Here is a 27,296-nt window from a genome sequence, read left to right as displayed (position 1 = left end):
CTCCTGTATCGTTACAATCAGGTGACATGTTCTGCCCCCTCACTCTTAGAGCCACATAGATCGGATTTCTGACCCCCCTGGTGCAAGAACTCAGTTTAATGCACCAATACAAATTTCAAATCCAGTTGGGCTGCAACTTAAAGATGCTCTCCCACCACCCCACAAGAACATTTGTGTAAGTGTTGTTTTCTGGTTATGATTATTCCTACTACATGAGTTCAGGGTTACAGTGGAACTTCAAACTCTCTTTCATCAATAAATAACACACATTAAATAGCACTAATAAACAGGAAAAAAATTAAAATGTTTATTTCTAAATTATAAGTCTAAAGCATAACATGCGAACAGGAATCACACAGAATGAGAAAATAAATGCAGCAATGTACATGACATGTCCATTGAAAAAAATATGACTGTTCCTAACGTGGTAAGCAAGTTCCTAGTATGCTAACACCCTACCACTACTTCTCATTCACTGTGCTAAATTTTAGCAGAAGTAGAAAATAGAAAGCCTCTAAATTGAGTTTTTTTTTTTATATGGGTCGTACAGCATAACTTCTCTCAGTGAAAATAGTTATTTAGCTATTTTCTATCAGTGCTCTTACCCGGGACAGATAAGCGGTAATGAGCCAATGGCCAGTTCTCTGTAATGCATTCGGAGCAGTCCCCAACTGAGGTTGATTGTTGCCGCAAACTGACTTGACCTCTGGCTTGATAGTTCTGTCACAAAGGCACACTAATTAGTACTCATATACCTGAATTGTTAAATGATCTAACCCTGATTTTATTTCAGGTTCATAAAACTGGAGACACTAAAGATTCAATAAGACAAACAAGCATGGTGATGCTAGCGCTTCAGACCTCAATAAGTAAATAGGTAAACTTACAAGTGAGACGCGAATAGGTTGATGAACCTTTTGACTCGCTTTGAGGTTTTCCCACCATATACCCCGTACATGAAGGTCAATAACAATCAATAACATTAGTAATCAATAAGAGTCAGTAATTGTCACACACCATGACCTTGCAGTCATGAACAACCACACCTTTAGGTAAAAGTTACAATACATATTTCCCTATATTAACAATGGTAATGTCATGTAAAAAATCAATTGATAAACATACAGAAACAATACTGGCTGACCAAAGTGGTGAAAGAAACACAATCTAATCAAAGCTTGCGCTACTGCACATTCTAAAGTTGCAGTACAAATTAATAACAAGAACAACTGCACAAATGATATTACATACATTTAGCTTCAGCAAAGAAAAGACATCAGTTTTTATTTCATATAGCGAACTTCATCTGTGAGAATCCTAAATAACACAAGATTAGAATAACATGTTTGGGCTTCATGCAAAAAATTTAGTTAACACAAATTTTGGAAAAATATCTAACTATGGCTCTATCAAAATAGCGGTTGGTACCTAGAAACAAAAGCAAATAGACATAGCAAACAATATCATAGTCAATATACTTATCCTCAATTTGGATCAGCAGGCTGTGACAGATCAGGACATCAGTTCGGTCAGCGATACATCAGGATACTGAATCAAAGTTCAGAAAAAGGCACAGTCTCTTCAAGCAGTAAAGTTAAGCACATCTCTTCTCAAGCTGGTCAAGAAATAATGGCGGTATCGCCGCAGTCTGGCTAAGTTAGATTTCCTAAAACTACTTTCCACATCCTAATTTGTTCAGGGATCGCATGTTCACACTTTGTCCAATAAAACTAAAACTTCAGATCTACATTTCTACTAGTACATGGTTCACATGTCGATGATTGGCTCCTTTCGTCCTGCTCCCCTCATTCAGCTCATCAGGTAACAATATTGTTGCAGCTTATATTCCAGTCAGTATGGTCTTTGTCTTCTCTTGGGAAAGTTAGTCTCACACACATTACGTTATACATTGTTGCATTAGCTAGTACATCATCTTCTAGCAAGCAGTTCTCATTAGAAAGATTTTTAGCTATGAGCACATGGACAGTAGAGTGGAAAATCACAATTTAATTCTCTAAGCAGACATTTTATTAAATGCCTAAGAAATGCAGCTTGACATGAGGCCAGGCAACTAGGCCAAGACCTCCGCTAAGTTAAGACCTACAATTAATAAAGCAAATACATAATGCATAACCTTTAATATGACATATTACTGCATTAATCAAACATACGCTCAACATTTCATATTAATAAGCCATTAATAAGTACACTTTGTGAACATTGATGGCCACTCAGGTAGTCGTTGTAGGAAAGTACCATCTTGCCTGGCATGTTACCCCCATTTTTCACTGTATATATGTTGTTTTAGTTGTATGTGTCACTGGGACCCTGCCAGCCAGGGCCCCAGTGCTCATAAGTGTGCCCTGAATGTGTTACCTGTGTTATGACTAACTGTCTCACTGAGGCTCTGCTATCCAGAACCTCAGTGGTTATGCTCTCTCATTTCTTTCCAAATTGTCACTAACAGGCTAGTGACCGATTTCACTAATTCACATTGGCATACTGGAACACCCTTATAATTCCCTATTATATGGTACTGAGGTACCCAGGGTATTGGGGTTCCAGGAGATCCCTATGGGCTGCAGCATTTCTTTTGCCACCCATAGGGAGCTCTGACAATTCTTACACAGGCCTGCCACAGCAGCCTGAGTGAAATAATGCACACGTTATTTCACAGCCATTTTTCACTGCACTTAAGTAACTTATAAGTCACCTATATGTCTAACCTTTACCTAGTAAAGGTTGGGTGCTAAGTTACTTAGTGTGTGGGCACCCTGGCACTAGTCAAGGTGCTCCCACATGGTTCAGGGCAAATTCCCCGGACTTTGTGAGTGCGGGGACACCATTACACACGTGCACTACACATAGGTCACTACCTATGTGTAGCTTCACAATGGTAACTCCGAATATGGCCATGTAACATGTCTAAGATCATGGAATTGCCCCCTCTATGCCATCCCGGCATTGTTGGCACAATCCCATGATCCCACGGGTCTCTAGCACAGACCCGGGTACTGCCAAACTGCCTTTTCAGGGGTTTCACTGCAGCTGCTGCCAACCCCTCAGAAAGGTTTCAGCCCTCCTGGGGTCCAGCCAGGCTTGGCCCAGGAAGGCAGAACAAAGGACTTCCTCAGAGAGAGGGTGTTACACCCTCTCCCTTTGGAAAAAGGTGTTAAGGCAGGGGAGGAGTAGCCTCCCCCAGCCTCTGGAAATGCTTTAATGGGCACAGATGTGCCCATTTCTGCATAAGCCAGTCTACACCAGTTCAGGGACCCCTCAGCACTGCTCTGGCGCGAAACTGGACAAAGGAAAGGGGATTGACCACTCCCCTGACCTGCACCTCCCCTGGGAGGTGCCCAGAGCTCCTCCAGTGTGCTCCAGACCTCTGCCATCTTGGAAACAGAGGTGCTGCTGGCACACTGGACTGCTCTGAGTGGCCAGGGCCAGCAGGTGATGGCAGAGACTCCTTCTGATAGGCTCCTTCAGGTGTTGCTAGCCTATCCTCTCTCCTAAGTAGCCAAACCCTCTTTTCTGGCTATTTAGGGTCTCTGCTTTGGGGAATTCCTTAGATAACGAATGCAAGAGCTCATCAGAGTTCCTCTGCATCTCTCTCTTCACCTTCTGCCAAGGAATCAACTGCTGGCCGTGCTGGAAGCCTGCAAAACTGCAACAAAGTAGCAAAGACGACTACTGCAACTCTGTAACGCTGATCCTGCCGCCTTCTCGACTGTTTTCCTGGTGGTGCATGCTGTGGGGGTAGTGTGCCTCCTCTCTGCACTAGAAGCTCCGAAGAAATCTCCCGTGGGTCGACGGAATCGTCCCCCTGCAACCGCAGGCACCAAAGAACTGCATCACCGGTCCCCTGGGTCTCCTCTCAGCAAGACAAGCGAGGTCCCTTGAATCCAGCAACTCTGTCCAAGTGACTCCCACAGTCCAGTGACTCTTCATTCCAAGTTTGGTGGAGGTAAGTCCTTGCCTTCCCACGCCAGACTGCATTGCTGGGAACCACGTCTTTTGCAGCTACTCCGGCCTCTGTGCACTTCCGGCGGAAATCCTTTGTGCACAGCCAAGCCTGGGTCCACGGCCCTTTAACCTGCATTGCACGACCTCCTGAGTTGTCCTCCGGCGGCGTGGGACTCCCTTGTGCAACTTCGGGTGAGCACTGTTTCACTCCACTTCGTAGTGCCTGTTCCGGCACTTCTCTGGGTGCTGCTTGCTTCTGAGAGGGCTCCTTGTCTTGCTGGACGCCCCCTCTGTCCCCTCACGCAATTGGTGACATCCTGGTCCCTCCTGGGCCACAGCAGCATCCAAAAACCCTTACCGCATGATTTGCAGCTAGCAAGGCTTGTTTGCGGTCTTTCTTCAGGAAAACACTTCTGCACGACTCTTCACGACGTGGGACATCCATCCTCCAAAGGGGAAGTTCCTAGCCCTTGTCGTTCCTGCAGAATCCTCAGCTTCTACTGCCTAGTGGCAGCTTCTTTGCACCCACAGCTGGCATTTCCTGGGCATCTGCCCACTCTCGACTTGATCGTGACTTTTGGACTTGGTCCCCTTGTTCCACAGGTACTCTAGTCTGGAAATCCATTGTTGTTGCATTGCTGGTGTTGGTCTTTCCTGCAGAATTCCCCTATCACGACTTCTGTGCTCTTTGGGGAACTTTAGTGCACTTTGCACTCACTTTTAAGGGTCTTGGGGTGGGCTATTTTTCTAAGCCTCACTGTTTTCTTACAGTCCCAGCGACCCTCTACAAGGTCACATAGGTTTGGGGTCCATTCGTGGTTCGCATTCCACTTTTGGAGTATATGGTTTGTGTTGCCCCTATCCCTATGTGTCCCCATTGCATCCTATTGTAACTATACATTGTTTGCACTGTTTTCTAATACTATACTGCATATTTTTGGTATTGTGTACATATATTTTGTGTATATTTGCTATCCTCATACTGAGGGTACTCACTGAGATACTTTGGCATATTGTCATAAAAATAAAGTACCTTTATTTTTAGTATATCTGTGTATTGTGTTTTCTTATGATATTGTGCAAGTGACACTAGTGGTACTGTAGGAGCTTCACTCGTCTCCTAGTTCAGCCTAAGCTGCTCTGCTAAGCTACCATTATCTATCAGCCTAAGCTGCTAGACACCCTATACACTAATAAGGGATACCTGGGCCTGGTGCAAGGTGTAAGTACCCCTTGGTACTCACTACAAGCCAGTCCAGCCTCCTACAGTCGTACCTTCAAATGTGTGCAGTACCTTTCTCTAAGGTATTACATTTTCTTTGCAAATTCACTCAGAATACATGAATATTCATTAATAATTTCATTAAAAACTCAGCATTAACAATCCCTCCTCTGATGACTAAGTGTGTCATCACACTAAACCTTCTCTCACAATTTTTGATTCTGCTAAAATGCTGTCATCTATATTCCCTCATATTTTTGTTCCCTTTTCAAATTTTCCCTAAAAATGTTTTCCCTTTTCTTTTCTTCTCTCCTCTGATTATTCTTCGTCTTCTTTAATTTGATCCTTTTACACAATTTGCATATTCCCCATATTCCAATTAAGCAAATCACAATAATCAATATCCCCTGTATTATTTTCAATAATATCCCTTTCCCAATGTTGCTGAGCCAATTTCCCACTGAAGCAAATCCTTTGCCAGCTTTCTCCCAAACACCTGGTTTCTTAAATTCTTTCAAATCAGCACGCTCATTAGTCATATTAGTAAGTAAGCTTCTAATTTATTTACTATTACCAGGAATAAATGAACAGTAATGCCTAGAATTAAGCATTTTGCAAACTCTGCCATCCTTTGCTAAAATAATTTCTAAAGCAAGGCGGTTCTGAAGAGTCATAGCTCTTCCAGCAGTTAATTCAGTATCTGTCAGGATCATGGAAATTTGTCAATATGTTATCCACAATAGTAGACAACTCTCAAATCTTTATTGAATTCAGAACAACTCCTACTGAAGGTCTCATTGCTCCAATATATCTCCCACTATACCAAAAGGAGAATCTCTCCTCTCTCTAATGTGATGTAATTCAGTCATTTTCAGAAATTTCTTTAAGTCGTCAAGCTGGAAAATCTTTGGGAAATATGACATATTACTACATTAATCAAACATAAGCTCAACATTTCATATTAATAAGCCATTAATAAATACACTTTGTGAATATTGGTGGCCAATCAGGTATTCGCACATTCAAATGCATGCATTATTTTTCTATAAGTTATTACATTTTCTACGCAAATTCAACACTCAGAATACATAAATATTAATTCATAATTTCATTAAAAACTCCGCGTTAACAGTGATAAATGTGTCGTCTCACAAATGTACATGCAGACTATTTGCCCATATAACTGAAACGATAAAAAAATGGCAGCCTTAACTGCAAGAGTCCATAGTGGTATGGCTGCAACCATAATGAAAACAAGGAGGACGACATGGGGCTAATATTTATGCACATCTATAAAACTTCACACTTTCTAATAGAAAGAGATAAAAGAGGCAAACAAGCAGATGATAAAAATAAAAAAGGTCTCAACTGGACTTGTCATGGAGTCAGCAAGACAGGAGTGTCCAACTTTATATATATATACAGGGAGTGCAGAATTATTAGGCAAGTTGTATTTTTGAGGATTAATTTTATTATTGAACAACAACCATGTTCTCAATGAACCCAAAAAACTAATTAATATCAAAGCTGAATATATTTGGAAGTAGTTTTTAGTTTGTTTTTAGTTTTAGCTATGTGAGGGGGATATCTGTGTGTGCAGGTGACTATTACTGTGCATAATTATTAGGCAACTTAACAAAAAAAAATATATACCCATTTCAATTATTTATTATTACCAGTGAAACCAATATAACATCTCAACATTCACAAATATACATTTCTGACATTCAAATACAAAACAAAAACAAATCAGTGACCAATATAGCCACCTTTCTTTGCAAGGACACTCAAAAGCCTGCCATCCATGGATTCTGTCAGTGTTTTGATCTGTTCACCATCAACATTGCGTGCAGCAGCAACCACAGCCTCCCAGACACTGTTCAGAGAGGTGTACTGTTATCCCTCCTTGTAAATCTCACATTTGATGATGGACCACAGGTTCTCAATAGGGTTCAGATCAGGTGAACAAGGAGGCCATGTCATTAGATTTCCTTCTTTTATACCCTTTCTTGCCAGCCACGCTGTGGAGTACTTGGACGCGTGTGATGGAGCATTGTCCTGCATGAAAATCATGTTTTTCTTGAAGGATGCAGACTTCTTCCTGTACCACTGCTTGAAGAAGGTGTCTTCCAGGAACTGGCAGTAGGACTGGGAGTTGAGCTTGACTCCATCCTCAACCCGAAAAGGCCCCACAAGCTCATCTTTGATGATACCAGCCCAAACCAGTACTCCACCTCCACCTTGCTGGCGTCTGAGTCGGACTGGAGCTCTCTGCCCTTTACCAATCCAGCCACGGGCCCATCCATCTGGCCCATCAAGACTCACTCTCATTTCATCAGTCCATAAAACCTTAGAAAAATCAGTCTTGAGATATTTCTTGGCCCAGTCTTGACGTTTCAGCTTGTGTGTCTTGTTCAGTGGTGGTCGTCTTTCAGCCTTTCTTACCTTGGCCATGTCTCTGAGTATTGCACACCTTGTGCTTTTGGGCACTCCAGTGATGTTGCAGCTCTGAAATATGGCCAAACTGGTGGCAAGTGGCATCGTGGCAGCTGCACGCTTGACTTTTCTCAGTTCATGGGCAGTTATTTTGCGCCTTGGTTTTTCCACACGCTTCTTGCGACCCTGTTGACTATTTTGAATGAAACGCTTGATTGTTCGATGATCACGCTTCAGAAGCTTTGCAATTTTAAGAGTGCTGCATCCCTCTGCAAGATATCTCACTATTTTTGACTTTTCTGAGCCTGTCAAGTCCTTCTTTTGACCCATTTTGCCAAAGGAAAGGAAGTTGCCTAATAATTATGCACACCTGATATAGGGTGTTGATGTCATTAGACCACACCCCTTCTCATTACAGAGATGCACATCACCTAATATGCTTAATTGGTAGTAGGCTTTCGAGCCTATACAGCTTGGAGTAAGACAACATGCATAAAGAGGATGATGTGGTCAAAATACTCATTTGCCTAATAATTCTGCACTCCCTGTATGTCAATTTGCCACAGATTGAAGCTGTACTAAGTGTGCCATGGAAGGCACCTTCCTTAAAGGGGAGAAGGTCAGTCAGACCAAAACACAAATACTTGCAATACTCAAGTTTAAGAATTTGCAGCGTGCATAGATAAGAAAAATAACCTAATGTCAAATTCACTAGAAAAACAATTTCATGTGCAATTACCCATTTGTTTTTCTATGGGCACATTAGCAAATAGTTTTTCACAGCCACTGCAGAAGCCTGTTTATTAAACATGACCAATTGTTCATCTTCTGCCAGATATCATTACTGTGGTTCTGTTAAAGATTCACTGAAAGAAATTCTTTAGTGCATGAAGCTAGCACACATAATAACTTTTGTAGTCTCATAGGGGTTCTGTCCTGTATGGCTAAATGACACATGTACGCCAAGAGTTAGAGTAGGCTGATCTAAATTTGGAGGAAAATGTCTGATACTAGGTAAATGGTCATCAAAGGTACATAAGTGGAGTAATTAGGAGGAACTGTATAAGCCCACTAAGGTGCAATCGTGTTGGTCATGCTTCCATCTTTGCGGAGCTGTGTCCACAGCCAAGTTCTCTCATGAATGGTCATTGATATCCAAAGTAAGCTGGGATTGATGTCAAAGGAAGCCAAATTCAGCCAACGGTGTTGTGCGTCAACCTTGTGGATTTCTGTGCCGTAGTCAACGTAGCAGTAACACAGTTTTGTCCTTTTGCTGTAAGGGACTTATTAGGTAACACTGCCAAATCCATAATATAATCACACATTACAATCACATGACAAAAACAGTTTGGCTCCTTTGAATGATCTCTTCATGTTCTACCCAGTCTCTCAAGTTGACTGAGTAGGTGCTAGACCAATAAATTTCTTCCAGCATCCACTAAAGCCAATCATTGAAATAATTTAGGAATTACTAAGATTGTAGGAATATACCTGCTCCCTTTCTTATGAATGTGAATTAAGGTCCTACCTTTGTACACCGTAGAGCTAAAACACCAAGAATACTCATCATGCCCTACCTTGTTAGAAAAGCTGTCTTCCATACATGACATATACATTTGTTTGGATTTCAGTCATCTTTGAGATCCCATTTTCCTGTAAATGGTTGTAGGTCTTATCTCTTCTAGTAAAACTGTGACCTTTGGAGTGGATCGCGGTTCTTATGGATCTTGCAGTTGATAGTTATTTATGCAAGGTATTGTTTCTTTAAAATGAAGAGTAATGCTTATACTGGCAAGTATGAATGCTGATAAAATTCCCTGGTGATATTTCATCTACATGTTCCTTTGGAACATGAGGTTCTCTTTTTGTCAAGGCATATAGCTGCACATAAACATTAAGCCTATGAGACAGCATTACGTAGATGTAAAGTTAAAGTATAGGTTTTCTGGATCTTAACAAATCAATAAACTCCTATTATTTCTTTGGCACCCCATTCATTTGGCCCATGAAGCTTGAGGGACTGACCTTTGAATCAGGTGATTTGAAAACAGACCATGGATGCTTGGTGGGTCGTCCTTAAGACTTAGTGATTTGAAAACAGGCAATGAATGATTGTTGTTTGAGACTGGGTGATTTAATAATAGTTTATATGATATTAGTTGATAAATACAATTTCATAGTCCTGCCCTTAGGGTCTAGAGTTGGCTTATGTTTCTGTAGGCAAAACATGTGTATTATAAGAGTAAAGTAGGGGGCCATAATGTCATAAAAAGGCATGTATGTCATGATATTCTGCACAGGTCATACACAGCACATAGATTTGTTAGGTTACATCAGCAGAGGTGAAAACTTACCCATTTACAGCCAGTTTAATGGTATGGGAGATTTTACCACTAACAGTATTCACAGTATGCTGTCTTAGCAGAAGTCTACACAATTACCAGTGGACTTGTAAATCTCGCTATACACAAGAGTTCTATTTCCTACTGCTTCAGTCTAAACATGACTGCATGTTGTGATACCCTAAGCTCTAGTGACAGAGGCGTGAACACAGGAAGTAACAAGAAGCACATGCTAGACGCCTACCAAGTGCTGATGGGCCTGAGCGTTTTTCTGCTGGTACTAGTCCTTGTCTTCCGGAATAGGTTTGGACTTTTCTTCATTTGTCAGAGCGCCAAAGATACTTCCCAACTACATGAGCTCTGATGCTGAATTGGTAGTGGTATATTCTAGGGAGTATAATAGCGGGTTTCTCTAGATGGAATCTTCTCTCCTTTTCTGATGCTACACCATTTGCCTAATTGTGTGACTGAAATTTCTAATTCAAAAATGGTATTTAGAAGGTGAACAACTTAGGCCAAGGCATATTTCAACTTATTTCGAAAACCCCAATAAAAAATGTGACTGTGACATAATTTACACAATGAGTGAATCCCACAAGGTTTCTAAGCATAGTGACACAGAATGGGTAAAACCCTTTGCTACATCTGGCCCTTACATACTTAATTATACTCTTTTTAATGTTGGGGGGGGTGGTTATTCGTGTGGATTGTTTGACATAACACCTAAGAAATATGAGTTTAGGTACAGCCAGAAGGCGGCCTTAGTCATCAATCAATGAATGCTGACACACCTCACCCACGGTTTGTGAGGGGAAAAACCACTTAGACTTTTCCTGAGTAATAACTCTGTGATCAGTTCATATAATGCACTCTGCGCTGCATCAGAATATTAGAAAACATATTGGGATCCCAATGGTGTTTAGCAAATAGTGGTGGTAAGGGTAATTCAGCCTCCTCTCCTGGTAGTATTGGGAAGTTACCATCTCTTATATTTGCGCTGTTGTAATTACCCAGGGTCCCCCAGCCCTCAGGGATTTGGTGGAGTGGAGGTTTGCTCCCTCATTTCAGATAACAAACCTTTAAACACAAGGCAGAAATGTGCAAGATTTATGCTGAGAAAATGGTCGTAGGAGTAGAAAGTGGAGGAACACATCCTGCCACCAGGAAGGTGGACGGGCGGCCCACAAGAGCAAATTCAAGCTCATAAATGAATCATATAGCAATATTTTGGGACCTTGGAATGAGACTGTGACCCATTGTTTGCATTTTAGCAGCCATCATTTAAAGACTATGACACATTCATAAATGATGGTGTGTCACCACCATTTTGAATCGACTGTAATCACATGACTGCAGACCAGAACATGTTGTTGGACAGTTCTGGAAAGCGATACATTCATGGGAAGAACTTCCTGGATATGGCCCACTCCTCCGAAGCATTCGTGAAAGTGACTCACTTCCGGTTCCATTTCCAGTGCCATTTCAGAATGACAATGCAAAGGCGATGCCTGTGGACGTGAGGGCTACAGTTTAGGTCTGCAGACTTAAAAATATTTTTAAAAAGCACAATGCCAATATGGGCACTTGGACTGGGTGGACAGATGGCCAAAGGCCATGTATTGTGTCCAGTCTTGCGCAGTTAATTCATGGGGCTTGCAGCAAAGTGAAGGATTTGTTGAATAGCCAAGACCTGCAAACAAGGCATAATGCACTCGGTCAAAGGCAATTGCACAGGGAATTTCTGATTACCGCCATGCTACAGCCCCCTGTGCTCAGCTGATGTCTGAGCTTATGTGCTGTTTGGGGTAGTGGAGCTTCCATAAGATATAGCAAAAAACGACATCATGTATCATGAGGTATGTGTGCATGGTTTAATCCTTTCCATGGAGCATTCTGAGTGCAAAGGTACGTTCAGTGCCTGTTTTGTATGCGCAAATTCCAAAAACAGTAGCTTCTGGGGCGTTGATGATGGGGTTAGGGCATAGCAGGAAGCTATGCCCTGTGCCCCGTGTATTATGGCCAAAGCCAAACTTCATGTGGCGCATCTCTTCAGACAGGACAACTGAGCGCAGGGCATGGCAGAAGTCCGTGCACTACACTCACAACCTGCACTGCATGGCCAATCTCTTCTTCCAGCACAAGAACTGCATCTAGATCCATCTGTGCATAGCTTAAAGCCGGGTGCATTAAGATCAGTGGCCACGGGGTCAAGGCACTGGATGTGGCTTTTGGGCGGGCCCTTCAGCCTGTGAGTGTTCCGGTATGCACAGGTGAAGATCTTGTGCAGGGACTTTTGGGGTCTTGGGACTTGGTTCATAGTCTAGCCGAAGGCCCCGCCCTGCTCCGTATGTCAGCTGCACAATGCCAAAGACCATACACAGTGGCTTTGGACAAGGGAGGCTGAGTATGCCTTAATGCCACGCCCTGAACTACTGGCCCGCCAAACAACGCAAACGGCTAGGTGCAATGGAGCACATGGGCAGTAACTAGGGTCAAAGACATTGATGAAAGCCACACAATGTACATAGAGCTCACTGCACCATGGATGAAGATCATGTACAGTATATTCTGGGAGCATGCAAACTGGTTACAGGGTGTGGCGCTAGGCCCTGTACGTGCTGTGCATAGATGAGGGCTATATACTGCGGTTTGTGAGCGCATGGGGACTGCATGCAAGGTGTGGCCAAAAGCCATGCCCCAACCCAGAGAGAGCTCTTAGAATTTACACAAGGCCAAATGCATCGGCCTGCCTTTCGCAGCCTGCCTTGCATGGCCACATCTGTCCACATCTGTGTACAGCAGCTTCTGGGGCCACTAACCATGACCGAAAGTCAAATGTCACCAGTGATGTGACTGATAGTGTCACTTGCAATTTCAGCTATGATATCACGTGTGAGGTCTTGAGCAATCCAGTGGAAAGAGCTGTGAAAGTGTAGGTCTCATAACTGGCACATTTCACTGTGTTTAAAAGTTTCGTTCAGGACCATAAAGTCCCATCAACTGAAGCTTTAAGGGAATTTTCGAATATTTTAGAAGATCTCAATAAAGAACCATACCTTCTCTATAATAAAGTTTTTTTTTCAGGCAACACAAACATACCCACACACATATAGCTATTAAGCAATTGAGTGATCCTCCGTCATTTCTGGAAAACACGAATCCAGAAATAAGCAAACAATTTAGGTCGAAAAAATATTGATACAACTAAACTACTCTAGCTTTCGGGACGAAGCCTGGATGTTTTCACCTCCTGTATCCCACCTGGCAAAGCTCAGTTCGTTTCTCCCCAACTCAAAACCAGACAAGCCCATCCCACAACTATACACTACTTTAATTAACCAATATATGTTCTCTCTAATCAAGAGTAAGTCAAAACATCTTTAAATCATTTCATCTGCAGACAAACTTAACTGGGTAAGCGCAGACCAGCAGTCTGGGCCGAAAATATGCAACAGTATGGAACATATGGAGAAGCCTTTCAGCACACCGAAATACTGCACACACAAAAAATCTGCCGTAAATGAAATCATTCACTCAGATTTGAGGAGCAATTCCAGAATGCAAATATGGAAACATGCGTGCATGCACCAAGCCTTTGAACCCAGCGGCGTAAACAGTCAGGCCCAATCAGACAGCCCGCGTATCACATTTGCATAACGTATGCCAGATATTCTGAGCAGGGTTTCTCCGTTTCCCCCTTCAACAATTAGCATGTTAGGGAATCGGAGAGCAGCCGCGTGCTCGCTGAAGACCAGAAGTCTTTGAAGGAACCATTTCCACCCCCGTCCCCTATGGAAAAGACTGGTGCATGTGTTGACATGAGCCCCCAACATGGCGTCCCGCCCAGTGAGCTGTATTCAAACCTCTGTGCTAACTCTGGGGTGCGGTAGAGGCCACCTAACAAGCATTGGCAGCTCTGCCCCAGTGTTGACAAGGCTATAACGTGAACAGTCTCATCATGCTTAGATAATCATGGCCATTTTTTAACTAGTAGTACGATATCCTAGCATTTCATAGCCCGTACAAGGATGAAAACCCGAGGCCCTAGGTGACACGTACACTGATCTTAACTGGTAAAATATGATATCTCGGTCTTTGCCACTGTAATCTGTGAGTAACGGGAGTCATGACTGGGCTGTCTCAACTTTTCATCCTTCTGGGGTGGGTAAAATGAGTAGCATTAAGTTCGATGATCAGACTACCTGCTATTTAAAGTACTCCAGAAAAGCAAAACCGAATAAGCAAGAACTCTGTAAAACAAATAGTTACTCTTTCTTTAAAAGGCGTTCAAGGCGCGGTTGTTGACGACCATGAAAGCCAGGGTTCGGCTTCCGAGGCGCAGGAGTGTTTCGTGGAACCAGCTCACGCAGGTGGTTAACGGTGCGGTACTCCAAGGCACTTGCTATGTTTTTTCTCCAGGTGGAAATACTTTTTTTCTAGCAGAAAACCCCCAACATTACCTTGTGAGATTATCCGCTACCCACTGCCACCTAGAAAAGGGGTTTACTAGTGATTTTGGCAGGAGTTAACCTCTGACCTTCTATAGTAGAAATGGGCTGCGAAAAAGTTGGTGTGGTCTCAGAAATTCACAAGTATGTGCATGTGCACGCGCTATCCAGGACATCCCGCCCAATAACTTCCAGTCCTCACCCGTGGGAGAAGATTTAAGTGATTTTGAGAATGAAAAACATAAATGTACAATCATAAATCCAGAAAATTCCAAGTCTGTGTTGCAGTTACAAGTGAACTGGCTTTGTTTCTCAGGACGATAATGTCTGCATGCATGTTTTACATGTTTCTCAATTGTGAATACATGTTTAATGTACATTACTTACACCAGAAAGTATTGGACCCGATGACACTTTGGGAATTTCAGCTTTTAGCCTGTTTTTCCAAAGGTGCCTGTAATAAACTTTGTCTTTATCATAGTAAAATACCAAATAAAAATGAAACTACCAAATTTCATTATATTTCTAAATCTTCTCAAGCATAATATACGCATCGCACAGATCACACACACATAGGCCCCAGTGTATGTCTCAGTAAATTCGGTGTGTGTGTTAACTCCTGAAGCCATATATATTGTAATTATGAGTTGTGTGGATTTTATCACACCTGGTATGTAACGGATGCAATACAATCTGCCTCCACCCAAAAATTATATGAGTTCAAATTTTCCGATATTTCCTAGGGGACAATTTCTGATAAATAACAAGGCATTCAAGCACCAAGATCTGTATGTTATGGTCTACTTTTTGAGAGCACAACTTAGAATTTGGTAATAATTATTGCAGTAGATAAAATTCCTCTTGTGCTGGAAAGATGGTGATGTGGGCTCCCGATTAATATTGCCGATTGGTTGAGGATTGAGGCAGCTCACCAAACGCACAGTCCTGGAACACCTTCCACAGGACTTTATTAAAACGCTTATCATCAGTTCAGTTTAGGCCAGCCTGGCTTTAACGCCTTCATGGCTCCTGCATGTCTCACTTGCTAAATGCACAGTGGGGGCTGCCACTCAACGGGGGTGGCATGGAATCATTTTTTTAAAAAAAGCTTACGTTCGGGGGAGATGTCTTCGTCTCCTCTCTGTCCTTGCTCTCTTCCTAGCTGACACAGGCTCCCAGCCAATCACTACGCTGTTGTCACCAGCATGACAGCAGCGTTGTGATTGGTCTGACCGGCCTGCTTCACCGCTCAGACTGGGAGTGGGAGCCTGGGAATGCCCTCCAGTCGGCTGTGCAATACAGCCAGGTAGAGAACATGCAAAGTGCGCATATCTGTTTGGCTAGCCCAACACGGCCGTCCAAACAGACGTGCACTTTGTGTAGGAAAAGCCCTCCTCCGGCCCTCTCCCTCCAGCCCAGTCCCGCCCCACCCCTTACTCCTAGAAAAAATAAAATTATAATTACATTGCGTTATTATCATTTTATTTTTCCTTTCTGTACAATCCAGTGGGGTGAGGCTCCTCCGCCGTAGCGGAGGAGCCTCCCCTGTAAATGAAGCCTTCAATCACACTTCAGATTTGAAGCCTTGCTTCTTATTCTCTGGGTCTGTGGCCAGTTGTTTTGCACACCAAAAGTAAGACCTCCTTTTCATTCAGAAGTGGTCACAGGGACATGGCTACCTCCTTTTGCTGTGAATCAGTCATGTAAATAGTGTGTACCACTGCTAGATATTAGCACAGTGATAATACACTGAATTCTTTTATAGAGAAGACTACAGACTGAATAGTGTATGTGGGCTTCTGACTGTTCGCACATCTCAAGCACGTCGAGCCTATTCATAAAGGTAAATTTACACATCAGTATAGCCACATGCACCAGCGCTAAGAGACCTTTATCTGTGAACTTACGCTTAACATAGAAATATGAATGTATCTATGTACATGGTATTCCAGTACCGTGAGCCAAGCCAAAATGCAGTGACGCGTTGTGCAAGGTCAAGTTACTACAAAGGGTAGACTTACATGTCTCCATCCCCTGAATTCAGGAGATGGCGCCTACTTTAATAGTGTAAAGTTAACACAAGTAAGTTATCACAAGTATGCAGAGGTAGGCGGAAGTCTCCATCACTGGGGTGGAGATCTCCCTATAGAAAATTATAGGGAAAGTGTAAAAAGTTGTAAAATTATTTTTATGTTACTTGCCAATTTAGATTATTTTTATATATTTATTTTAAATGTAGAACACAATAAAAAATGCTCCAGCACTTTGAACTCCATTTTGAATTAAATATATAATTCTTTTAAATATATACAATTAAAGAAAACTATTTTTTAAGACCTACAGTAAAATTGTTATATTTATAAACTATGTACTAAAAGTTATGTAAGGAATTAGTAAAATGGATCTAGTTAATGAAGAAATAAAGTTACATTTATTTTTACATTAAAAAAAACTTTAAATAAATATTGGCCATGTGTGGTGCTGGACTCACTCCAGGTCTGAGCTGGAGACCATTTATGATTTATTTGGGGCCCTTTTTTAGCTGCAGTAACATTAGACGTGCAGTTTGTGAATAGCAATGGGCTTAATCTTTTGTGAGTGGATGCATGTCCCACCCTAAAGCCCTTCTTAACTTTCCTTTTTTACCTCTTCCTAACCCTGCTCACTTTGTAGTAGATATTCCCCAAGTACCCCACCTCCTCCTATATTTACTACTAAAACATAGGTGCATATGTGCAGAGGCCTCCGCAGTCAGCGGGGTAATCTCTGCACAGAAATGACAGAGTTGAAGATGGAGACCTCCGCACAAAGCTCAATGAATAACATTTTGTACTACACATGAGTAGTATTAATGTAGTACTACTAAACATACTACAAATTCACGTTGTGAACCGGCCTTGCTATACTGTTCGTAAACTCATAAAAGACTTGAGAAGAAGTTCATCTCATTCAGGTGTCTCAACCACTGTAATGAAGCAGGAATGGAACTGACATACAAAGCAACAGGGTGTATCTCAGGCATCAACCAAGATCAAAACTCCATTATAGAAAAACATTTGGAACATTGTCTCCAGGCTGGGTGAGGTTGGAACCCACAAAATGTGGATTCCCAAACAGAGCCCTAAAGCCACCAGACTGAGGTCCAATAATGAGCTGGCAGAAATTAAAACGCAGAGCAGTGTTGTAACCTGAAATGTTGTTGCCATCACTGCTCCAGACAAAAGAGTCAATGCCATAAGTATACCAGAGGGGTTATTGCAGAACCGTTATAGAGAGCAGAAATAAATTACCAAATAAATTACCACACCCTTATACAGAACAAAAGACATCTTTAAAATCCAAGCCAAACCAATGGAAAACATCTCTTTTGCAAGTCAACCATACTGCAAAGATGTCCTGCACTTTGAGTCACAGATTATTACAATTCGTGAGTCTGTTTTAAACAACTCAAAATCTTCAGCATACCCATCAAACACCATCATGTGAAAACTATTAATATTCATTCAAGGGAGTAGTCAGAAAATTCAAACCCGATCCGAATTTAGACTAAGTAAGTGAGTGGGTGAGTGAGTGAATCAGGTGAGCAAGTGAGTGAGTGAGCGAGATGTATGGGCCTGTGGGTAATTGGTTGCTTCCCTGAGGACATCAAGGACACACTGTTGCCAAATCATGCCTTTACACTTGCAATCTCAGTGAATTTGCTTATCCATCAACCTATCCATCCTTTCTCATCCATCATTTCTTATCTTCATCCACCCATCATTGCCTTCATCCGCCCATCAGTTCTCTCCATACAGCCACCCCTCCATTCTGCTTTCCCTACATGAAGCCCTCCATCCATCTATCCTGACTTCAATCCATCCTTCATTCCATCCAATCCTTCTCTCCATCATTTCACTCATCGTCACCTCTGATCCACCCATCCATCCCTTCACCCTTCCATTCTGTCCTCTATCCACCCTATCACCCATCTATACACCCACCTCTCCATTCATCCATCTCTTCATCCATCCCTTCCTTCCATCTTCTGTCCAATTGTGCTCTGTTGTTGCATTTCTTCCCTGCACCCCAGCTCCATCTTGCTTTTCTTGCCAGTGTCTCAAATTAAAATCAAGGTAAACATGAGCAATGTTTTAAAGGTTTTACATCACATGCACAGACGTTTAAGGTACTAAAGAGTGTGTGGGGGGGAGAGTTCACGACGACCCTGCATTTACTGTACTTTTTACCCTCATAAGGATGAATCTGGTCCTGCGTTGCTTGTGTTTCATTCAGGGAGTTCCTGGCCTGGCAGTTCAGGCTGGACTGTTCCCACTGGAGCAGGATAAAGATTGCTTTGCATATGGTTGGGACCAAATTCAGGTGGCATGGTGTGCAAAAAAGTGAAGGACTGGGGTGCGTCCTGAGTAATTATCAGTGGCTGAGTTTAATTCAGAGATTCCACCCATCACTTTTTTCTATACTTTTTGGGCTGTTAGCCATCTTTCAACACAATAAAACCTATAGCAAGTATCACGGTTTTTATAGTGTTTCATATTGCACTATGTGTTTGTGCTTGTAAGTGCTGTTAACAAGTGTTGTTACTACCCAACTTAATGATACTCAATTTAACCCTTTCCCCTCGTATGACTTGGATGTGCCTTCTTTTCTGGGGCTCCTGTTCTAGCAGCAGAGCAGCTCCCATAGTATTTATGGTTGCTGTTGTTACTGCCGTGGTTTCTGCTGTCATGGAGGGTGTTTAGACAGAATATCGGAAACAAAACGATTGTGGGACAAAATATGGTTTCAAGAATATCAAAGACAAAAACATAGCGAATGTATGTTTCTATAGGTAAGCCAAGCTGTACTATATATAGCTCCACACCTATGTACCCTGACAATATGCATACTGTCAAGGTGCATAGATGTGGAGTTAAGACCAATAAACCTATACGCACCTATTTGCATTTACCTTCTGGATATTTTGGTCCTTGATATTTTTGACACAATATCCTGTCCACACTGTATTTGTGTTTCCGATGTTCTGTCAGTGATCCGGTGTGGGGGATGTTCAGGCCCTGCTAGGGCTCCATGGCAACCCCCTCAGGTACCCACGGACCCATGGAAGGTCAGTGGGAACCTGTTACTGCTGCAGCGCACACAGTGCACAAGGGCCAGAGTCTAGACAGGGCCCATACCTCTCACATCCATCAGGCCTGCATCATTTTCCTGACATGATGGGCTGGCTACCCCTCAGACGCTGCTGGGTAATTACTTCCCCAGCCCACATGTTGTCTGTTGCCACAACAATTAGCTCCTCTGCACATCAAAGTACCACCATCCGTCTGTTGATTTCCTCCCTTCCGGACATTACACCAAAGTCAGTCCAGAGCAGAAGCCCTCTCGCCAGTCAATTTTCTCCAATAAATAGAGGTAACAGCGAATTAAAAACCTACTGTAATTGACCCCACCGGTTAATGCGAGGCAGAAGTCTGTGCTTTGATTCAGGGAGCATCTGTTGGGCATATTTCTGAAAGGGATTTCAGATGTGCAGATTGAGTTGGGGGCTCTTCTAGCTTGTTACTGAACAGGACCTGCCAAGCGGGGAAAAACAAGATTATTTCTATCTCTTGTTGAACGTCTTAAGGCATTTTATCTAAAGTGTCACATATACAGGATGGTTTTCTGTAGGAAACTCCAGCCTTTGCTTATAATTGACGAAAATCAAAAGAAAAAGAATAAGTAGTCATTCCTTCTCTTCTCTGTTTTATTTGTGTTCTGTCTATAACGTTATTTCTTTACCCTTTTTGCTTTCGTTTGATTACTTATGTAGTTCTTTCCGTTTTTCTTTTTTTACTGGTTGGTTCATTCCTTTCTTCCCTTTCATTTCAGAGTATACTGCAATTCCTTTATTTCTTTGTTCCTCTCTTTCAATCTCGAATTCTTTTTCTTTTTTCTTTTAATATATTTTCAATGTAATGTGACTGTCGCTTATTTAATTAAACTACAACAAAGTACCAATAAAATACAAAATCCAAGATGTACCATGCACAGAACTCCTCTTATTTATTTTTCCTTTTTCTCGGGTCCTTCTTTTTTTCTTTGTTACTTTGTTCTTTCTTCCTCTGCCCTTCCTTTTTGAATTATTTTTGGTTTATTTCTACTCTCGTCTTCCAGTCACCCTCTTTATATTTTTTTGCCACTTTCTTTCCATCTTTCATTCTCCCTTCTTTCTTTCCTTCCTTTTCGATACATTTCCCTTTCTCAGTTTTCTCACCTTTTTTTCTTTTATTGTTATCTATTTTCATTGTTCCACTTTCAACACATATCTTTTTCTATCACTCACTACTTTCGCCCTTTTTGTGTGTTACTTTTTTCTTTTTTTCTTTTCCTTTATTGTCAGTTTCCCATTTTCCCCTTATTTCTTTCTTTCTTATTTCCCCCTTTCTCTCTTTCCCTCTCACAGTTATCTGGCTTTTATTGCGAAATATGTCTAACATTTGTTTACTTTAGTCCGTAATATGACTTCACTACTTTATCTCTAAGATACAGCCATAGGACCATAAATATCCTAGCTTGTCCTTCGAAGAGGATTAATCTTTATTTCATCATCAGATTAAAAGATGTGCGCATCTGCGGTGGTGTGCATCATTACTGCAGTGACCTCCTCCAGTAAACTGCGTGTCTTCTTATATCTGCTGGGCCTGTGTATGAAAACAGCAACACCCCAGCTTCAGGATTCCCTCCCATCCCCAGGAGGACTAGTCCCCTTCTGTACCTTCCTTGCGAAGATGCCTGCTTAGCGTTTTTGCTTCTATCAGGCCGGATAGATATCAGTGCAAAACTGTACCAGTGCCATGGTCCCAATCAGAACGTGTTTGTGTAAAATTGCACTAGCGCTGTATAATATGACCCCTACCTCTTCTCTGTGTCATCCTCTTTTCCACTGAGTATTTTTAATACTCGTTCTGCATCCATATCCCTTCCAGAATTAAATTGTGTCCTGCAGCCACGTATCCAGGTGTGTGCGTGCCCCTCCAGCACGCACCACTCATCTGCAGGTAAAGTAAGAGCACTGGTGCTCCCTCACCATCAGGAGGAGGCTGGAGAAGTCTTGGAGGTCTAAGGCAATCCTGTGAAGGCACAAGTAGTGATCGCATGGGGGGGGGCGGTATTTAGGGTTCTACTCGCCAGACTCTTATGGACATAAAAAGAGCATCTCTCAATCAGACTATCCCGGCTCAGGGGAGAGCATCATGAGAGGTCTTTTATTAGTCTCAGCCAGGTGCAGGCTCAAAACACAGGGCTTCCTAGCAGCTCCGCATAGCTTGACATAGCTTGGTGGATCTCCACCTCGCATGCTTGGTGCAATGATGGAGAAGGGCTGGGGGTCTCTATCGAACAGCATGTTAGATGTGGGTAGTGGAAGCATCCAGCCCTAAGTCGTACCATCACTGCATAACGGCCCAGGTTTGGTGGTCTCTAACCTCATGATTAGAACACAAGTCTCATACCAACCAAGCTTATGTAGAGGATGCATTAGCATCTTCTGCTCACACCATCCAGGCTTTTACAGGAAGGCTTTATGTCTCTTGGAAAGACCATCCAGGTATAGGAAAAAAACAGTTAAGGGTTTGTGGGGCGGTTTTGTGGTCGAGTGCCTGAGCTGCTGACCTTGAAATTAGGGACCTTGGTTCTAATCCAAAATTAAACTCTTGCCTGGAATTGTGTGATTCTGCCAAATTACTGTCTCCCTGTGCCTAAAATCGGTCGGTGTATCATTCATGTGTGTACAATCCTCACTTTACGTCCATGAGATTTTTATCTTTTCCCGTCACTAAACGTTAGTGCTTTGCTAGTTCCCAGTAAGGTCTGAGATACGTTATTCGTACATGCAGTATTTTTAAACCAGTCTCCACCAGAACTAGACTGATGCACATTCTTTAGACACTGATGAGAAAGGCTGATGGTCCCTGATATATGCAATATAGAGCAAAGGTGGGGAAGGCAAGATGGTCTGCAATTCACGTAAATCAGACAGTGCATAACAACTCAAGAGAGAATGAAGGCAGTGAAGTATATGTTCTACCATGAAGAAGACATGCAGGTTTCATATCATCTAGCAAAACTATTGCCAAGGAGTCAGGCATTGCCTAAATCTGAGAAGGAATGACTAAATTATGCTGGCCCCAAAAGAGCTTCTCTGGTTCCAAGTGGAGTGAGGAATCAAATGAAAGATTCTGTGCTTTATCTTTAGAGATTATGTGTGAATAGTCCCAGAATACCTGCAAAGGCATGAGCCTCATCACCCTTCAGGTCCCACCAGGGAACAGGCAGCTCCTGGCGAGTCACACCTCAGCTGCAAGGACCAGGGAAGAAAGAACATCTACATTTTGCGAACAAAGCTCTGGAAGTACTTTAATCCATTTTGGTCAAATTGTACAACTTCCAAGCCCTTAAAAGAGCATTGAACATGCATTCATCTACAAAGTCTCTTGGCAATCACTATATCACCATTGGCGCCCCACCTCAATCCGGTACGAGGCTCTTTCAAATACATTTGGGAACTGACACACATTCATCCTAACTAAGGTCAATAACGACTAGCAGGAACTGTCTGTTCAATTCCTCACTAGCTAAACACATGTCCTTAATTTGGCCTACTTGTGCTTTGCAAAGTGGCCTGAAGGTGACGTCTTGGTCCTTTTTAAAACATTAAACGGGTAAATAAAAGGTGATTGTTAAAGATTCACAAGAAGGGACAATCCCATGGAAGAGTGTCCTTTGGCTTCTGTGGAAGCTAAGAGTTCTAGAACTGGTATTAGTAGATTTTAACATCAGGAGAGAGAGACCTCCATGGAAAAGCATCCCAGGGCCTCGGTGTAAGTTATGAACAATGGATCTGGTATGTCCAGATTTTAAGGTCATGGCAAAGGAAAGCCTACAGAAGGGCATTCCATAACTCCTCAGGGTGAACTGTGTGTATTGGATCTGTTAGTAGTAGATTTTAACAACAAGGTGTAAGTCTATGGAAAAGCATTATATGGCCTCGGAGTAAGCTATGTGTACTGGATTTGGGGAAAACTGATTTTAACGCCAGGACAGAGGAAAGCCCATGGAGGAGCAACTATGGGGAAACATCTTCTGCATAAGGCGTGGAACTGCAACCACTATCTTTAATGGACTCTTACGCCAACCACCACACCAAAACCAGGCACTATCCCAATTCGTCATCCACCCTTTTCCTATACAGATAATTTGCGAGGTGCTTATTATCTTTATTTCCTGCATTGTTTGTTTTTCCATGTCACCCCAGTAAAGAGTTCAATCCCTGCACCCCTAAATTATGTTTGTAGCCCTTTACATCTGTTTGTTTTGCCAAATGGCAAAATGGATTTATTTTACCAAATGCACAATAAACGTTCAACTCACCTCAAGACATAACTGCGTTTCTTATAATCAGGAAATTAAGAAATGGAAAGGCACAGCATAAGCCACAGCCCCAAATTTTTGCTTGGCTTGCTGGCTTGACCTCTAAACTAAAGAGTATTCTAAGATCTCTTCATTAAGTCAAATCAGCACAAACTCTATAATGACTTGAAAGCTACTAACACACCCCTGCCAAGCCACAGGCTTCAATCATTTGATTTAAATAGGTCCCTGCACATTTTACTAAGGAAACTGAAAGAGAAGTAACAAGGCAACTACAGGTCTATGTGATAGAATTAAATCTCTCCGTCATCAGGAATTATGTCTCATAACATCAACAGGTAGTGAGACTCTAGTAACAGGTTCAAACAAAGATACTTAATGATCTAGACGAGATGAAACTGATGGGACCAATGAGTACCCTTGCTCTCTGTCAACGAAATCTGGAAGAGTAGGCAATAACTGCTCCTTCAGTAATAAGCCGACTTTAAACAGATCACCAGAACCTCATGATATTGGATGCAATAAATGCTAAAGAAGGGCAACCAACCAACTAGCATGGGCCACTTTCAGTTTGCTAGCCAAATAGTGATATCTTGAGACGCTGAGGCTCACCACCATTACCCCTATGTCTGGTTCTACGGCAAGGCCACCCGAAGAGCCACCCAGGATACCACCCTGCGAAGACAGTCAAATTGACCTTAAAAAGATAATCTAGTACAGTGGTTCCCAACCTGTGACCCGAGGACCCCTTTCGGTCCGCAAAGCCTTCTCAGGGGGTCCGTGACTGCTTAGAAACTTAAATAATATTAACAGATTAATAAAGTCTATTTAAATAAAATGGCTACATGTGCACTTGAATATTTTGAAATTTACTTTAAATGTCAAGGAATTTGAAAATGGAGGCCAAAAATTTAATTAGTATCCGCAGATTGACTTGTGGGAGCAGTGCAAGTGCGTCAAAGGGAATATAGAACGGACATATTCAGAGTCCTTTCACTTCTTCCAACTGGGGGCTGTAACTGCCTTACTTGCCTCTAGATTGTCGCTATTACCTCATTTACCATTACCTCAACATCATTTGTTTACCATTAAAAACATAGGGGGTCATTTCAACCCTTGCGGTACAGGACTGCCAGGGCTGAAATGACGGAAGCACCGCCAACAGGCTGGCGGTGCTTCCCTGGACATTACGACCGCGGCGGAAGCGCCGTGGTCGCACCGCCGGGGCCTGCGGTTTCCCGCCACAATGGCCCCAGCGGTAGTAATCCGCCAGGGCAGCGCGGATTACGAGTACCCCTACCGCCAGCATTTTCCTGGCGGTTAAAAGGCTGGCGGTACGGGGAGTCGCGGGGCCCCTGGGGGCCCCTGCACTGCCCATGCCACTGGCATGGACAGTGCAGGGGCCCCCTGACAGGGCCCCATGCGGGTTTTCACTGTCTGCAACGCAGACAGTGAAAAGCGCGACGGGTGCAACTGCACCCGTTGCACGGCCGCAACACCGCCGGCTCCATTTGGAGCCGGCTCCTATGTTGCGGCTGAGATCCCCGCTGGGCCAGCGGGCGGAAACCAGGTTTCCGCCAGCCGGCCCAGCGGGGATCTCCTAATGACCGCGGCGGGGGTGCGGCTGCATTGGCGGCCGCACGGCGGTCAGATCTTGGCGGGCGACTGTAGCCGCCCGCCTAGGTCATAATCAGGGCCTCAGTTCCCACAGCGCCAACACCTTGTTACAACGATTACCTTTTCACCCTGAACTTGTCACATACCTTCATCTAAATCTATGCTCTATTGCGTCCCAAAACCTAAACATTGCTTTAACACTTACCTAAACATAACCATAACCCCAAATCTTTCCTATACTCTAACTCCTGTGCTTAACCCTTACCCCAAGCCTAGCCCTGAATCTATCATTTACTCTGCCCTTACCTAGAGCCTCTCCTGTGCATTAACCCCAATCCCGAACCTTTCTGTTACTATTAATATCACCATAAGGCTATTACTTACATTGTCACTGTCCACCCTGATAATTTGGTTTCAAGTAGCTGTGGGTTTTGCACTATTTTTCTCAACAGTATTTATTGCTGTTTTTTAAACTGAAATGTGATAAACTTCACCGCATCTTTGCCAGCCTGTGAGGAGAATCGTTTTACACCATCCGCAGGGCACATATTTTGTGTTACATTTTTGTTAGCTACACAATTTAAGAGCATCATACTTTCTATTGAATATTTGAGGAACTGAGAACCAGTGATGTTATTGGCGTGACTCATTTGAGGTTCAGACAGTGGCGTGGGGAGACGCAGTCTGGCCTGACTTTAATGAAAGCAGTGTGGTCCCACATTTGGGAAACCCAACTCGGCTCACTTTGCAGAGCTGAAGTACTTGAAAGAGGAAGCTGAGCTGCTGTAGGCGGTTCCCAAGGAAGGTTCCAAAACCATAGGAAGTTCTGTTCACACCGGCACTTCTGCACTCTGTTTCCTGTCTGGGCTTGGCTGTTTAGCTGGGGAACAATATGCACTAAACAAAAAGTTATATCTTGCCATAAATAGCGATATGCAATGGTGCCGGGTGAATTGGGTGCTATGATGTCATCTAGGTGGTGGTAAATGGTGTTTGCTTAAATGACTAAGGGCCTGATATACATTTCGGGGGTGACGGACATCCCGTCCACCAAAATCTAAATCCCATAGGAAACAATGAGGTGCAGATTTCGGCGGGTGGGATATTTGTCACGGACGGAGTAACCCCTCCGCCGAGTTCTAAATCAGGCCCTTAGGCTCTCATTACAAGTTGGCTGTTTAATTCCGATAGGTACGGTGACTAATGTTAACACACATATCTGAATTATGAGTGTTGTAATAAACAATGTACCTCCCAGATACAATCCGTGAAGTCAAATCTGCCTATACGTATCAAGAAAAGAATGCCTGATTAACACAAGGATCCAGGGATTTTGTTGCAGAAAACTCGTAATTAGGTGGTATTTTTGGCACTCAATAAATTCTGACCCAGCCAAGTTGGATTAATTACAACCGTTGCCCGCTAAATCATAATGAGGGCCCAAGGAGGAATTGGGGCCGCTTACCATAATGTAAAAATGCTTCCATTGAATACCTCATTTTTATTTATCAAACAAGGGAGCGGAAGGGTGAGGGACTCCCTGTGATGCATCTCATTCATTTGTACGAGCACCCATGGATGATAATCTAGTTTTCCGAGCTGGCCATTATCTTTGACACCCAGGGATCATTCAAACCAGCGGTGTAACAAAACTTGAGGGGGGCCCCTGCAATGTCCCTAGAGGGGGCTCCTTCCTCTCTGGACCCAGTCAAGGGCCTGCCATTCGGGCACAGTGTACTGTGCTGAGGGGGCCCGTGGAGCTCAGGCCCCCAACCCCCTGTACTGCATGGGCTGCAGGGGACTTTGTTATGCCACGGATTCAAATGTTACGTGAAACAAACCATAAGTCTCACAACA

General features: G+C 43.0%; 1 protein-coding gene across 1 annotated transcript in view; it reads left to right on the top strand.

Annotated features, from left to right (window-relative positions):
- Positions 1-27,296, top strand: part of RUNX2 (RUNX family transcription factor 2) — a 283,911-nt gene that overhangs the window by 67,903 nt on the left and 188,712 nt on the right. The gene's annotated exons all lie outside the window — the stretch shown is intronic.

The sequence above is a fragment of the Pleurodeles waltl genome, chromosome 5 (assembly GCF_031143425.1).
Source record: "Pleurodeles waltl isolate 20211129_DDA chromosome 5, aPleWal1.hap1.20221129, whole genome shotgun sequence".
Classification (NCBI taxonomy): domain Eukaryota; kingdom Metazoa; phylum Chordata; class Amphibia; order Caudata; family Salamandridae; genus Pleurodeles; species Pleurodeles waltl.
Note: the sequence above shows the minus strand (reverse complement) of the source record. Positions and strands in the feature narration are given on the sequence as shown.